This window comes from Schistocerca piceifrons, unplaced genomic scaffold (genome assembly GCF_021461385.2).
Source record: "Schistocerca piceifrons isolate TAMUIC-IGC-003096 unplaced genomic scaffold, iqSchPice1.1 HiC_scaffold_2029, whole genome shotgun sequence".
Lineage (NCBI taxonomy): Eukaryota > Metazoa > Arthropoda > Insecta > Orthoptera > Acrididae > Schistocerca > Schistocerca piceifrons.
Window position 1 is genome coordinate 20,001 of NW_025727933.1, and position 5,000 is coordinate 25,000.

Here is a 5,000-nt window from a genome sequence, read left to right on the forward strand (position 1 = left end):
GAAGAGCCTCTAGTCGATAGAATAATGTAGGTAAGGGAAGTCGGCAAATTGGATCCGTAACTTCGGGATAAGGATTGGCTCTGAGGATCGGGGCGTGTCGGGCTTGGTCGGGAAGTGGGTCAGCGCTAACGTGCCGGGCCTGGGCGAGGTGAGTGCCGTAGGGGTGCCGGTAAGTGCGGGCGTTTAGCGCGGGCGTGGTCTGCTCTCGCCGTTGGTCGGCCTCGTGCTGGCCGGCGGTGCAGGATGCGCGCGCCTGCGCGGCGTTCGCGCCCCGGTGCTTCAACCTGCGTGCAGGATCCGAGCTCGGTCCCGTGCCTTGGCCTCCCACGGATCTTCCTTGCTGCGAGGCCGCGTCCGCCTTAGCGTGCTCCTCCGGGGGCGCGCGGGTGCGCGGATTCTCTTCGGCCGCCATTCAACGATCAACTCAGAACTGGCACGGACTGGGGGAATCCGACTGTCTAATTAAAACAAAGCATTGCGATGGCCCTAGCGGGTGTTGACGCAATGTGATTTCTGCCCAGTGCTCTGAATGTCAACGTGAAGAAATTCAAGCAAGCGCGGGTAAACGGCGGGAGTAACTATGACTCTCTTAATATGACGTCGAACAGGCCGAAGTACAGGGAGGGCGTAGGCTAGTTAGTTGGTTAGATTTAGGTTAGTTTGCCTCGACTCCCGGGGCTTCAATATCGGGAGCAATTCCGTTCTTTATTCATTTCTTGTATGTTTAATTGTTTATACTGTGTTTAATATTAAGGTAAAAGCGGTTACACAACATCGGTAACCGGCGCCCTTGTGAGCTCCTCTCGGGGAGCAAGGCGCAATAGTTTAAGAGTGTGTTATTACCTTGTGTTATTCACTGTATTTGTGAATAAAGACGGCTTTATAGCCAAATGCCTCGTCATCTAATTAGTGACGCGCATGAATGGATTAACGAGATTCCCGCTGTCCCTGCGGCTGTCTCATGCTATGTGCCCCGATTTGCGTGGGCTCATGGTTGGTAATAGGCAGCAGGGGAAGGATGCGACTCGAACATCTTAGCCTCTCCTTCTCAAGTGCTCCTGCTCGCCTTCTCGGGGTGCAGCTGTTAAGCCTTCGGGCGACCGAAGGGCAGGGGCGCGACGGCGTACTGAATATCTTGTACGCCGGTTCCGGCTGCTGCATTTGTCGCGGCGGGATCCTGGCCCAAGTCGGCGAAGGTCACCCGCCTTGCCCCTGGAATTCCGGGGCATGATCCGCCAAGCCGGGGCGTGGTGACACGTCCCCGGTTAGGTTAGATGGGTCCAGACCCCCGAACGTCTGGGGGACCGGCCCGGCACCTGAGTAGGACCGGGTCTTTAGCCTTTTGGTGGAAACTCGGCCTAGTAGGGGGCGAAGGACGGAGGGTGAATCCGCTCTCCCGGAATGCGGGAGGCATTCGTCGGTAAGGGAGCGGGAGAAAACTTCGATGATGCAGCAGTCGAAGAGGACTAGTGCGCTGTTCCCACGGCGTGCTAAACCTAGCAGCTCAGTTGTTGAAAGCTCTTGGTCAAGGGGCGGGACCGGTGAGCGAGCTGCATTTAGCCTCCCCCCATGCCAGAGAGGCCGGTCCGGGGAAAGAGACGGGCCTCCACTTTTTCACTCTCTAAATGTCAAATATGGCTGAAAACATAGAGAGTGACGATGTGCCTCGATGCGAGATCGAAGAGAGCTTGTCTGTCGCTGAGCGACATGCAAAATTTTTGAAGTTACTCGATTCGAGTATTAAGAATGGAAAGATCGGCAATTATGCCATAAATAATATTAGAGACTTTGTGTCGGGTTGGGCGATAGCTCATTCCCAACTAGAGGGAAGGGTTATGGAACTAGAGCGCGAGAATGAACGTCTGAGAAGCCAGCCAGTCAGTGCGAAAACTTATGCCGCAGTCGCAGCTGCCCCTGTGGGCAAAGCGCCGACGGCAAAAGAAACTATCCAGAAAAATATTCAAAAAATGGTACCTACTGTGTTTATAAAGCCTAAATCTGGTGAGGACATACGGGCGGTGAAATCCGTTTTTGAGAAATGCGTGAATCCGAAGCGAGACAAAATTAAAATTAATAGTGTCAGAACGGCTAAAAATGTCTTGATAGTCGAAACTGCAACTCAAGAGGACAGTAATAAGATACTTTCCAATTCCCAGTTAACGGAGAAAGTTAAATGTGAACCTCCGCGGAAACGTCGACCATTGATGTGTATGTACGATGTACCAACTCATCTAAGTGCGGATGATCTGTTGGACGCGATATACAGTCAGAATTTTGATGTATCAATGACTCGAGTTGAGTTTGATGAACAATTTAAGTTGAAGTTTAAAGTTGGTCCTCGGGAAAAACTGACAGTTCACCATGTGGTGGAGGTTTCTCCCGAGTTGTGGAAACTGTTAACAAGAATAGGTAGACTATATGTGGGATATTCAGCTCTTAATGTTAAAGATTACTTAGCAGTATCCAGATGTACTAAATGTTATGATCTGAATCATACTAACAAGTTCTGTACTGTAACTGAAGTTATCTGTGCCCATTGTGGGCAGACTGGGCATGACAAAAGAGATTGTAGAAGCAAGGATCGCCCATCCATATGTATACCCTGCAGTAAGAGAGGGCGTAAGTGTGGGGGAGTCAAAGACTGCCCCACTTACAAAATGTTTCTGGATAGAATAATACAGAGAACCGATTATGGCGACCATTAAGACTGTTAAAAGAAAATCTCCGAGTAAAATCAAACGAGATGCAGAGAGGGGTAAATTAATATCTAAAGCTCTTTCCACAGGTTCGTTGGCTGATCCAGAGTGCTTCTCCGGGTCAGCTGGCCGTTTGACCGTGGAAGTTGGAGTTCAGACGGTAGATGATTTGGAGGCGGGTGTCAACCGCCTTTCGATTCAGCCGTCGACCTCTGCGGAAATGGAATCAACGATGGGTCCAAAGGAGGATGAAGATGCATCACGTGTTACTGCCCTGGTAACAGGAGGTGGTGGCAGTTGTGATGGAGATGGAACTGTAAATAGTGTAGATGCAAGTAGTGTAGTGCAAATTTGTAACAATGGTGACGGAAGTGTAATTGTAAATAGTGTAAATACAAGTAGTGTAGTGGAAGTAGACAGACATGAAAAATCTGGTGAAGGGATCAGTTATAGACAAGTTGATCCAAAAAATATATACAAAGATTTGGAGGAGTTGGTTCGGCTGTCAAGGCTGGAGGAGCCTTCATTACTTACTACGGCACTGAGGCAGCTGGTCAGGAAGGGACACCCTAATGGCGAAGACATTACTTATCCGGCTCTGGAGGATGTAGATTGCATTCAGTTGTCCGCCGCTAACATTCCGCCTGAGTTGGAGCAATTACAGGAATTAGTCATTAAAGTTTTTGATAGGCGCGGTCGCAAATTTGATCTTGATAAGATCTTTAAGGACATGGTCAAAATGTATGGGCGTAACGTCATTGATCTCTCGAAGCCTTGGCCCGCCAGTCGTTTGCACGTCTACTATCCCCCTGGGTAATGGGGAGATTTAGGATGTTGCAAATCAACGCTATGCGTAGCCACATGGTTACGCAGGAATTGCGTAAAGTGGCGGAAGAAGAACAACTGGACATTATTATGATACAGGAACCAGCCTCCTGCGCTGGTCGAATCCCTGGTTTTCCGGCGGCCGCGCAAGTGGCATTCTCTGGTGAGAACCCCATGTGTGCGGTTGTGGTCTTAAACAAGCTCATCAGATTAACTGTTCTAAATCAGTTTTGTAATGAACATATAACTGTGGTCCAAACAAACATGTTAACACATATATTATACATTGTAAATGTATATTGTCAATTTCGACAGGACATTGTTACTTTTTTGGACCAGTTAAGATGGATACTTAGGACCTTAGCAGGTCAGTCAGTAATAATTTGTATGGATGCAAATGCCAAGTCCCCGATGTGGCACAGCCTGGAGCGGGACGATCGGGGCTCGGAGTTGGAGGACCTAATAATGGAAGCGAATTTGATTGTCTTAAATGAACCTGGGCACCCGCCTACCTTCTCTGGAAGGGCTGGCGCGGTCTCAAACATTGATGTAACACTAGCGACTCTGAGTGCTGCGCCTCATGTGCTCCAGTGGTGTGTTTCTGAGAACGTCACGATCAGTGACCACAATTGTATATTTTTCAACTATGAGACAGAGGTTACAGAAGATCTTGGGGACTTGGTTGAGAGATACAATTACGCTAAAACGAATTGGGAAAGGCTGGCGCAGGAGTTTCGACCACCAGAGCTGGATATGGAAATTGCAGATGTGGACGGTGCAGTAGGAGACCTATTGGTTTCTATTGAAGCAGCTATTGCTGTTTCTGTTCCACGTGTTGCGAGGTATGTTCGCAAGCAAGCTACTCCGTGGTCCCCAGAACTGACCGCGCTTAAGCGGTCTGTCAGGCGGGCGCGGCGTAACTATCAAAGGAGCTTCGCCCAGGACGAGAGACAGTATCATTTGAGAATATATAGAAGATTAAAAGAGAGGTATGTCAACATGGTACAGACCACAAGAAGATCATCCTGGGAAACATTTGTCAAGGACCAGTTGGGGATGGACCCTTGGGGTGTCCCCTACAAACTGGTCCGGGAGAAAATTAGGTCTCCGACTATGTTCTCCACCCTGCGATTGGAAGGAGGTGGGTACACTACGACTTGGGAGGAGACAGCAAGTGTGTTACTGCACACTTTGCTGCCTGATGATACAGAAAATGAGGACACTGTGGAGCAGCGGGGAATACGCCAGGGACTGCTGCAGCAGTACGTTAATGAGGCGGCGGTATACCCCTTCTCTGTTGAGGAGGTGGTGGCTGCGCTTCATACTTTTGCAAGGCGCAAGGCCCCAGGACCAGATCATATACCAGCTGAGATCTTGCAGTTCCTGGCCCCACAGCTGGCTCCAGTGCTTGTTAAAATATACAATCTATGTCTGGAACGTGGTGTATATCCTAATCAGTGGAAGATCGCAGAGGTGGTT

General features: G+C 49.4%; 1 pseudogene; it reads left to right on the forward strand.

Annotated features, from left to right (window-relative positions):
- The window catches only part of LOC124741933, a 10,783-nt pseudogene that overhangs the window by 2,290 nt on the left and 3,493 nt on the right, over positions 1 to 5,000 (forward strand).